The 11843-nt window shown below is 44.7% G+C and overlaps 1 protein-coding gene across 3 annotated transcripts in view; it reads left to right on the plus strand.

Annotated features, from left to right (window-relative positions):
* PTCH1 (patched 1) overlaps positions 1 to 10277 on the plus strand; it is a 127291-nt gene extending 117014 nt beyond the window's left edge. For all 3 annotated transcript variants that reach the window (XM_063913748.1, XM_063913747.1, XM_063913749.1), the window contains one exon: positions 6989 to 10277. The gene's annotated coding sequence lies outside the window, so the exon portion shown is untranslated. The remainder of the gene's footprint in view (positions 1 to 6988) is intronic.
* The last annotated feature ends 1566 nt before the right edge of the window (positions 10278 to 11843 follow it).

Consider the following 11843-nt stretch of genomic DNA (forward strand, 5'->3'; position numbering starts at 1 on the left):
TTGACCAGTGGAAAATAGGAAGGCAGCAGAGTATGGATACAGTAGGGGAGTACATAGATGGGAAAATAAGAATTTACTTACCGATAATTCTATTTCTCATAGTCCGTAGTGGATGCTGGGGACTCCGTCAGGACCATGGGGAATAGCGGCTCCGCAGGAGACAGGGCACAAAAAGTAAGCTTTTAGGATCACATGGTGTGTACTGGCTCCTCCCCCTATGACCCTCCTCCAAGCCTCAGTTAGGTACTGTGCCCGGACGAGCGTACACAATAAGGAAGGATCTTGAATCCCGGGTAAGACTCATACCAGCCACACCAATCACACCGTACAACTTGTGATTTGAACCCAGTTAACAGTATGATAACAACGAAGAAGCCTCTGAAAAGATGGCTCACAACAATAATAACCCGATTTTTGTAACAATAACTATGTACAAGTATTGCAGACAATCCGCACTTGGGATGGGCGCCCAGCATCCACTACGGACTATGAGTATTAGAATTATCGGTAAGTAAATTCTTATTTTCTCTAACGTCCTAGTGGATGCTGGGGACTCCGTCAGGACCATGGGGATTATACCAAAGCTCCCAAACGGGCGGGAGAGTGCGGATGACTCTGCAGCACCGAATGAGAGAACTCCAGGTCCTCCTTAGCCAGAGTATCAAATTTGTAAAATTTTACAAACGTGTTCTCCCCTGACCACGTAGCTGCTCGGCAAAGTTGTAATGCCGAGACCCCTCGGGCAGCCGCCCAAGATGAGCCCACCTTCCTTGTGGAGTGGGCATTTACAGATTTAGGCTGTGGCAGGCCTGCCACAGAATGTGCAAGTTGGATTGTGCTACAGATCCAACGAGCAATCGTCTGCTTAGACGCAGGAGCACCCATCTTGTTGGGTGCATACAGGATAAACAGCGAGTCAGATTTTCTGACTCCAGCCGTCCTTGAAATATATATTTTCAATGCTCTGACAACGTCCAGCAACTTGGAGTCCTCCAAGTCGCTAGTAGCCGCAGGCACCACAATAGGCTGGTTCAAGTGAAAAGCCGAAACCACCTTAGGCAGAAACTGAGGACGCGTCCGCAGTTCTGCCCTGTCCGAATTGAAAATCAGATATGGGCTTTTGTACGATAAAGCCGCCAACTCTGATACTCTCCTGGCTGAAGCCAGGGCCAGTAGCATGGTTACTTTCCATGTAAGATACTTCAAATCTACCGATTTGAGCGGCTCAAACCAATGGGATTTGAGAAAATCCAAAACTACGTTGAGATCCCACGGTGCCACTGGAGGCACAATCGGGGGCTGTATATGTAGTACACCTTTGACAAAGGTTTGTACTTCAGACACTGAAGCCAATTCTTTCTGGAAGAAAATCGATAAGGCCGAAATTTGAACCTTAATAGACCCCAATTTGAGGCCCATAGACAATCCTGCCTGCAGGAAATGTAGGAATCGACCCAATTGAAATTCCTCCGTTGGGGCCTTCTTGGCCTCACACCACGCAACATATTTTCTCCAAATGCGGTGATAATGTTGTGCGGTCACTTCCTTCCTGGCTTTAATCAAGGTAGGAATAACTTCCTCTGGAATGCCCTTTTCTTTTAGAATCCGGCGTTCAACCGCCATGCCGTCAAACGCAGTCGCGGTAAGTCTTGGAACATACAAGGTCCCTGCTGAAGCAGATCCCTTCTTAACGGTAGAGGCCACGGCTCTTCCGTGAGCATCTCTTGAAGTTCCGGGTACCAAGTCCTTCTCGGCCAATCCGGAGCCACGAGTATTGTTCTTACTCCCCGTAGCCGTATAATTCTCAGTACCTTTGGTATGAGAGGCAGAGGAGGAAACACATACACGGACTGGTACACCGACGGTGTTACCAGAGCGTCCACAGCTATTGCCTGAGGGTCTCTTGACCTGGCGCAATATCTGTCCAGTTTCTTGTTGAGGCGGGACGACATCATGTCCACCTTTGGTTTTTCCCAACGGTTCACAATCATGTGGAAGACTGCTGGATGAAGTCCCCACTCTCCCGGGTGGAGGTCGTGTCTGCTGAGGAAGTCTGCTTCCCAGTTGTCCACTCCCGGAATGAACACTGCTGACAGTGCTATGACATGATTTTCCGCCCAGCGAAGAATCCTTGCAGCTTCTGTCATTGCTCTTCTGCTTCTCGTGCCGCCCTGTCTGTTTACGTGGGCGACTGCCGTGATGTTGTCCGACTGGATCAACACCGGCTGACCCTGAAGCAGCGGTTTTGCCAGGCTTAGAGCATTGTAAATCGCTCTTAGCTCCAGTATATTTATGTGAAGAGACGTCTCCAGGTTTGACCACACGCCCTGGAAGTTTCTTCCCTGTGTGACTGCTCCCCAGCCTCGTAGGCTGGCATCCGTAGTCACCAGGACCCAGTCCTGTATGCCGAATCTGCGGCCCTCTAACAGATGGGCACTCTGCAACCACCACAGAAGAGACACCCTTGTTCTTGGTGACAGTGTTATCCGCTGATGCATGTGCAGATGCGATCCGGACCATTTGTCCAGCAGATCCCACTGAAATATTCGTGCGTGGAATCTGCCGAATGGAATTGCTTCGTAAGAAGCCACCATCTTTCCCAGGACTCTTGTGCAGTGATGTACTGACACATTTCCTGGTTTTAGGAGGTTCCTGACAAGTTCGGATAACTCCCTTGCTTTCTCCTCCGGGAGAAACACCTTTTTCTGAACAGTGTCCAGAATCATTCCCAGGAACAGCAGACGTTTCCAGCTGTTCTCTGGACCTTGCCCTTATCAGGAGATCGTCCAAGTAAGGGATAATTAATACGCCTTTTCTTCGTAGAAGAACCATCATTTCGGCCATTACCTTGGTTAAGACCCGAGGTGCCGTGGACAAACCAAACGGCAGCGTTTGAAACTGATAATGACAGTTTTGTATCACGAACCTGAGATACCCTTGGTGTGAAGGGTAAATTGGGACATGCAGATAAGCATCTTTTATGTCCAGGGACACCATGAAGTCCCCTTCTTCCAGATTCGCTATCACTGCTCTGAGTGACTCCATCTTGAACTTGAATTTCTGTATGTACAGGTTCAAGGATTTCAGATTTAGAATAGGTCTTACCGAACCGTCCGGCTTCGGTACCACAAATAGTGTGGAATAATACCCCTTTCCCTGTTGTAGGAGGGGTACCTTGACTATCACCTGCTGAGAATACAGCTTGTGAATGGCTTCCAATACCGTCGCCCTTTCTGAGGGAGACGTTGGTAAAGCAGACTTTAGGAACCGGCGAGGGGGAGACTTTTCGAATTGCAACTTGTAACCCTGAGATACTACCTGCAGGATCCAAGGGTCCACCTGTGAGCGCGCCCACTGTGTGCTGAAAATCTTTAGTCGACCCCCCACCGCCCCTGAGTCCGCTTGCACAGCCCCAGCGTCATGTTGAGGGCTTTGTAGAAGCCCGGGGAGGGCTTCTGTTCGTGGGAAGTAGTTGCTTGCTGCAACCTCTTACCCCTTCCTTTGCCTCTGGGCAAATATGACTGTCCTTTTGCCCGCTTGTTCTTATAGGAACGAAAGGACTGCGGCTGAAAAGACGGTGTCTTTTTCTGTTGGGAGGTGACCTGAGGTAAAAAAGTGGATTTTCCGGCTGTTGCCGTGGCCACCAGATCCGATAGACCGACCCAAAATAATTCCTCTCCTTTATACGGCAATACTTCCATATGCCGTTTGGAATCCGCATCACCTGACCACTGTCGCGTCCATAAACTTCTTCTGGCAGATATGGACATCGCACTTACTCTCGATGCCAGAGTGCAAATATCCCTCTGAGCATCTCGCATATAAAGAAAAGCATCCTTTAATTGCTCTATAGTCAATAAAATACTGTCCCTATCCAGGGTATCAATATTTTCAGTCAGGGAATCCGACCACACCACCCCAGCACTGCACATCCAGGCTGAGGCTATTGCTGGTCGCAGTATAACACCAGTATGTGTGTATATACTCTTCAGGGTAGTTTCCAGCCTCCTATCAGCTGGATCCTTGAGGGCGGCCGTATCAGGAGACGGTAACGCCACTTGTTTTGATAAGCGTGTGAGCGCCTTATCCACCCTAGGGGGTGTTTCCCAGCGCGCCCTAACCTCTGGTGGGAAAGGGTATAATGCCAATAACTTCTTTGAAATTAGCAGTTTTCTATCGGGGTTAACCCACGCTTCATCACACACGTCATTCAATTCCTCTGATTCTGGAAAAGCTACAGGTAGTTTTTTCACACCCCACATAATACCCCCCTTTGAGGTACCTGCAGTATCAGAGATATGCAAAGCCTCCTTCATTGCCGTGATCATATAACGTGTGGCCCTATTGGAAAATACGTTTATTTCTTCACCGTCGACACTAGATTCATCTGTGTCGGTACCTGTGTCGACTGACTGAGGTAAGGGACGTTTTACAGCCCCTGACGGTGCCTGAGACGCCTGGACAGGTACTAACTGGTTTTCCGGCCGTCTCATGTCGTCAACTGACTTTTGCAGCGTGCTAACATTATCACGTAATTCCATAATTAAAGCCATCCATTCCGGTGTCGACTCCCTAGGGGGTGACATCACCATTACCGGCAATTGCTCCGCCTCCACACCAACATCGTCCTCATACATGTCGACACACACGTACCGACACACAGCAGACACACAGGGAATGCTCTTATCGAAGACAGGACCCCACTAGCCCTTTGGGGAGACAGAGGGAGAGTTTGCCAGCACACACCAAAGCGCTATAAAAATGTATATAAACAACCCTAAAAGGTGTTGTTTCTGTTATATGCGCTTAATATATAAAAATATCGCCAAAATATGCCCCCCTTCTCTGTTTTACCCTGTTTCTGTAGTGCAGTGCAGGGGAGAGTCCTGGGAGCCTTCCTCACAGCGGAGCTGAGCAGGAAAATGGCGCTGTGTGCTGAGGAGAATAGGCCCCGCCCCCTAAAACGGCGGGCTCTTCTCCCGGAGTTTGCGATATATGGCAGGGGTTAAATACATCCATATAGCCTCAAGGGCTATATGTGATGTATATTAGCCATAGAAAAAGGTATTATACATTGCTGCCCAGGGCGCCCCCCCCAGCGCCCTGCACCCTCCGTGACCGCTGGTGTGAAGTGTGCCGACAACAATGGCGCACAGCTGCAGTGCTGTGCGCTACCTTATGAAGACTGAAAGTCTTCTGCCGCCTGTTTCCGGACCTCTGGACCTCTTCAACTTCGGCATCTGCAAGGGGGGTCGGCGGCACGGCTCCGGGACCGGACTCCATGGCTGGGCCTGTGTTCGATCCCTCTGGAGCTAATGGTGTCCAGTAGCCTAAGAAGCAAATCCATCCTGCACGCAGGTGAGTTCACTTCTCTCCCCTAAGTCCCTCGTAGCAGTGAGCCTGTTGCCAGCAGGACTCACTGAAAATAAGAAACCTAAAAAACTTTTTCTAAGCAGCTCTTTATGAGAGCCACCTAGATTGCACCCTGCTCGGACGGGCACAAAAACCTAACTGAGGCTTGGAGGAGGGTCATAGGGGGAGGAGCCAGTACACACCATGTGATCCTAAAAGCTTACTTTTTGTGCCCTGTCTCCTGCGGAGCCGCTATTCCCCATGGTCCTGACGGAGTCCCCAGCATCCACTAGGACGTTAGAGAAACAGAGTTAAAATGTACCTGATGTAATTAAACCTAAATAATGAGACATCTGCTACAATTTAATAGCCACACCTCGTATATTGATTTTTGGCATGCATTTACAATATTTATAGGGCAAAACCTTTATCATCTGAACGTTGCACAATGTCTACTTCAAACCTACAATGTTTATCACAGTGGCCAATCAATAAGGGTAATACGTCGTGGGGTGAGGTTTACAGAGTAAATTAATTAGTACCTCAGTCATTTTGATTTAATCATCTGTGCTCAGTGTATTAATGTCAGCATTCCAAATGTCAACATGGTAATTACATACACCCTTTGTGCCTAAACATAAAAACAACACTCAATGATCTAAAAATATCATCCCACAATGTAGCACTTCATCATACTACTGCACAAGGATTAAGGGGAACACAGTGTGGGGTGTGGAAGGAAGTAGAATAGCTTAGTGTGGGATGTGGATGGGGGGAAAGGGGGGCACACTGTGGGGTATAGAAGGTAGAAGGAGAGCATAGTTCGGGATGTGGATGGGGGAATGGGAAACAATGCTAAAAAAAGGTGTGTTGGGGGGCATTATAATACTAATATGCATTGCCCCTGCCCCTACCACATTGTGATTACATTACTTCCTCCTTTGCCCCCTCAGTGGCCTCCTATGCTTTGGCCGACTGATGTTGGCACATGCGCAAGCCATAGCCAGTAGCGTAGCCACGGGCGTACCACTCTTTTGCTGCCAGCCACTTGGCATGAATCTATGTCCCTGGCCATACAAATTATGTTAGCTATATGTTGCAGACATAATAATGAAGCCACTCTGGCCAGCCATATATTTTTGATCAATTCACTTTTGTCACTGAGCAAAGTTTAAGTTTTCAGGATTGTAGAGTCTAAAGCTGTGGTGATGTCACGATGTTGTACACTAATTTAAAGATGGTATGTTTTTAAAGCTTAGAACATGTCTAAAGTTGGGTACTCACCTATGCAATCATCTGCCTGATCACTGGATATCGGGTGATGGAGCTGACTAGTGGTGTATGCAGTAGAATTAGCCGATAAATGGCTTACAACAGTTGGATCGGGAGGTTGTGTTTATGTGCTGTTTAATATTCTAGATGTTTGACCCTCCCGCGCCCTATAGAAGAACATACAGTACGTACTGAGATAATTGTAGCTCCAGTGTGTGTGGGGATCACAGTGGGTAAAGCGGGGTACAGAACACTCAGCTCAGTGTTCGCAAAGGTGTGCGCTTTAGCTGTGCGGATGCAGTGCATACCTCGTCTGAGAACGGTGCTGTGGTGGTCTGAGTGATCTGTTCTTTTTGTTTTACAGAGTCAACATATTCTGAGACATTGATGGCCAAAGATGGGACAGAATTTCCAGACTAGTTACTGAAAGCTGCTGGATGTTTTATATAATGGACATGCTGCATCAGGACAAACAGTTCATATTTACTGTAATCTATTGTACAAATGTGTTAAATATTGTTATAAATATTTAAAAGGTGTATACATATGTAATATACAAAAGATCAATGTAAAGTTAGTATAACTGCAGAGTTCCTTGGCTCTAACAGATGCGGCAAAGTTTCTTTGCCCTCTCTACTTAATGTACAGGATTTGTGCCACACTTTAATTAATCTAGATATAAGATTCAGCATATTTTTCTGCTGCTTTAATACTGTATAATGTACTTGTATAATTTCTATGCAAATATTGCTTATGTGATAGGTGTTATTTTATATGTGTAAAGGTTTCCTGTTTTGATGGTTAATGTTCATATCACAACCCTGTGGTAGTATGTTACTGAGAATTTCAAACACGCTATGCGTGAGTATTTCTTTTATGTTTGAATGGGCAGATATGAAGAATTTGTCTTAGGTGATGTTATTTGTCTGTCCTTGTGTTTGGATGTGTGCACCTGTCTCATGTGATACTGTACAGTCTGTTCCACTGTGTTGCCTATTCTTGGTGTGCTTATGTAATCCTGCCATGTCTGGAGGCTTCTTCTCTCCATCCTAAGCACTTACTAGCATCCTCATTAGAAAACAAGTGATTTGCAGACATCCTAGCAAAGTTCTTCATTTATGTCCCTTTATGTGTAGTTATATGGGATGGCGATTGGCAATATTTGGCACTCTTACAATTGCTGAAATGCAAGCTCCCATGGTGCCTCTCTGCTTCAGTGTCTGGATGGCCATGGTAGGGATTGTCATTGATTAACGACTGAAGTACCAAAGTTGTCTTTTGTATTAGAAAGCACTTCAAGTGATAAATGGGACGAAGAACATTTGTTTTATTCAATTTTTATATAATGCTTGTATTACCTTCAACTTATGTTGGTGCTAATATTCCTTTTTTTTTTGTTTTGTTTTATTGTATTGTTTTGTTTCTCGTCTCTAAGTGTAAATCGTTTCCCTATCTACCTCCCTTCCTCTTCTACATACATAGGTATGTTGTTTGCTCAGAGTTTACCTTTATACTATTAATTTAATTGAAATGTTGAGTGTGTATGTATGTGTGCATATATATATATATATATATATATATATATATATATATATATATATATATATATATATAAAAATAATCTTGATATACTGTATACATTCTTACTGTGTCATTGTGGGATTGCAGTGCGTCACATTGCATGCTGCTTTGTCATAGAAGAAATACTTTAAAACTTTAAGGCACTTGTTAAGATTAAAAATACAAAAAGAAACCTAACAAGGAATACATAGCTGCCTTTCCTTATTATAAGCTATCGTTACACAAGCACACTGAGACCGCAAACAACTGCCAGGTCACTGCCTGAATATAGAGAGCAAATGCCTAATTACAATAATATTCAAATCAGTGGACCCTGTTTGCTTGCAGTGTAGTAACCACACATTATTAATACATGTTTTATGTAAAACCTCACACATGATCATGTATAGCACAGTGATACTCAAACTTCCTGTGGTTACTTTCCATCCATCAGAATTCTCTGTAGAGTACAACTGACAATACATTGTACTTTTAAACAATGAATGCCCCCAGTCTTCCTCATGCGTGTGAGAAACCTAACATCTGGCTATGGCTTCACAGTTCAGATGCAGGACACATTGTAGTCACTGAGATTTCCCCTTACTGTACGATGAAGGTAAAGAGTCAATTTGATTGAACCGAGCTAATTGTAATTATGATCTAAAATGTTTTCATTTAATTTATTGATGTGATTTTCTTTCCCGATATCAACACATTCCCCTTTACTAATTGACCTGCTTTGAAGGGCAGTATATAACTATATCAGAAATTTTTCTGGTATTGGATATTTACTTCTGGTCTGCCATCAGTAGCAGCTCCTAAAAGCAAAGGGAGAATTCATCTGCCTGTGGACATTTCTTAAGGTGGAAAAGAGTAAAACGGAAAGTTACTTTACAATCATGACCATTAAATCCTCCATCTGTCCACTCTACTTATTATCCCCTTATAAACACCACCGGTTTGTGCCCAGCATTTATCTAGCGTGCGGGATCATGAGATTGGCAGCACGCTTGTATAGAAGATACTTCCTGAGCGGGCACAGCACTCTTTGCACTGTCACCGTATAAGAGGGTGAATCACACTGACCAAGGACACTTTGTGCTTAGAACTCTTCATTCACTAATGTACATTTTGAGCAGCACTGTGTTGTCATGTCATGTTGGCATTTCCAAATCCTTAATGCCCCTTCTCTAAAGTCCCATACTACACAGTTACACTGCCAAATCTTCCCTCTCCCTAGTTAGTGTGTCTGCTGCCTTCTGCACAGTATAGACATTATATATCTCCTATAGTCACATTGGCAAGGGGAGAACAGTAGCTGGCAAAGTTTTTGTTGTTTTTAATATTTATATTTTTGTATAATAAGAATGTGTTCCTACAGTATTTGTCATGCCAGTTTATAACAAAACAATGCAGGGATATTTTTTATTACTATTGGAAAACACTATTACAGCTATGGGCCTACTTTTTAAATGGAATTTTTATTTGTATAGAATGCTTACTAATGTTAAATAGGAGAGAATATATAACATTTACATAAAAGACTCATAGCTTTTTTAGATTAAGGAGTTAAAAGGAAAAATATTCAAACTGGGTCTCATCGTCTGCCCTTTTTTTTGGCAGAAATGAGTTTTGTGTCATTTCATTTACAAAGATAAACATATGCCATATAATTTATTTATATGAAAATTTATTTTTGTAGTGTACATAGTAGTCATCAAGTCTTTTTGACAGAAGTATATTTTTAAAGAGTTTATATGTGTTAATACCATTGTGAGACATGAAACTTGGGTACAGTGCACACTTATAACTGCGCCAGACAAAATATTGCTTAAACCCTTCATAGTTTTGGGATGGCCAGCAAGACACTGACCCAATGGGTGTTGCTAAACCGTTCCGGCAGAGAATGGGTTAGCCACGTTGATAGAGAATTATAATTCTTACCATACAGAATGTGTTTGTTAAGTTTTGTGATCTAGTGGGGTTTACATTTCAACATTGAAAATGAAAATTGTACAAACTCTCTAAATAATAATGTTCAAACACTGATAGAATTTCTAACATGAATAAAAATTATTATAACTTATTGGTTACGTATTTTGTTTTTGTAGTTTTTTTTGTTACATGCAGAATACTCAAATGTTTTAGATAGTAGTGGTTATCATTCTGGTCTGTATTGAAATCTGATGTAATATTGCTCTGAAATGTTATGTGAAGTAGCCACAAAAGTTGAGTAAAAATGAATAAAAACATTGTTGAATCAACTATTAAACACTAATGCAATAAGGTTGAGAAACAATGCATGTAAACATTATTTCTCTAACGTCCTAGTGGATGCTGGGGACTCCGTAAGGACCATGGGGAATAGACGGGCTCCGCAGGAGACTGGGCACTCTAAGAAAGAATTAGTACTACTGGTGTGCACTGGCTCCTCCCTCTATGCCCCTCCTCCAGACCTCAGTTAGAATCTGTGCCCGGAAGGAGCTGGGTGCATTTTAGTGAGCTCTCCTGAGCTTGCTATTAAGAAAGTATTTTAGTTAGGTTTTTTTTATTTTCAGAGAGCTTCTGCTGTCAACAGACTCTCTGCTACGTGGGACTGAGGGGAGAGAAGCAAACCTACTAACTGCGGCTAGGTTGCGCTTCTTAGGCTACTGGACACCATTAGCTCCAGAGGGTTCGAACACAGGAACTTAACCTTGGTCGTCCGTTCCCGGAGCCGCGCCGCCGTCCCCCTCGCAGAGCCAGAAGCCCGGCGGATGAAGCAAGAAGACGTCAAAATCGGCGGCAGAAGACTCCTGTCTTCACATGAGGTAGCGCACAGCACTGCAGCTGTGCGCCATTGCGCCTACACTAACCCACACACTCCGGTCACTGTAGGGTGCAGGGCGCAGAGGGGGACGCCCTGGGCAGCAATTGAGTACCTCCTGGCAAAAGCAGCATATATACAGCTGGGCACTGTATATATGCATGAGCCCCCGCCATTTTTTACACCAAATCACGGGACAGAAGCCCGCCGCTGAGGGGGCGGGGCTTCTTCCTCAGCACTCACCAGCGCCATTTTCTCTCCACAGCTCCGCTGAGAGGAAGCTCCCCAGGCTCTCCCCTGCAGACTCACGGTATAAAGAGGGTAAAAAGAGAGGAGGGGCACATAAATTTAGCGCAATAATCATATATACAGCAGCTACTGGGTAAACACTAAGTTACTGTGTGATTCCTGGGTCATATAGCGCTGGGGTGTGTGCTGGCATACTCTCTCTCTGTCTCTCCAAAAGGCCTTGTGGGGGTCCTGTCCTCATATAGAGCATTCCCTGTGTGTGTGGTGTGTCGGTACGCTTGTGTCGACATGTTTGACGAGGAGGGCTATGTGGAGGCAGAGCAGGTGCAGATGAATGAGGTGTCCCCGCCGACGGCGCCGACACCTGATTGGATGAATATGTGGAAGGTGTTAAATGATAATGTAAACTCCTTGCATAAAAGGTTGGATAAAGCTGAAGCCTTGGGACAGTCGGGGTCTCAGCCCATGCCTGATCCTACAGCGCAGAGGCCGTCAGGGTCTCAGAAGCGCCCACTATCCCATATTGTTGACACAGATATCGACACGGATTCTGACTCTAGTGTCGATGGCGATGATGCAAAATTGCAGCCTAAAATGGCTAAAG

This window comes from Pseudophryne corroboree, chromosome 1 (assembly GCF_028390025.1).
Source record: "Pseudophryne corroboree isolate aPseCor3 chromosome 1, aPseCor3.hap2, whole genome shotgun sequence".
NCBI classification, from domain to species: domain Eukaryota; kingdom Metazoa; phylum Chordata; class Amphibia; order Anura; family Myobatrachidae; genus Pseudophryne; species Pseudophryne corroboree.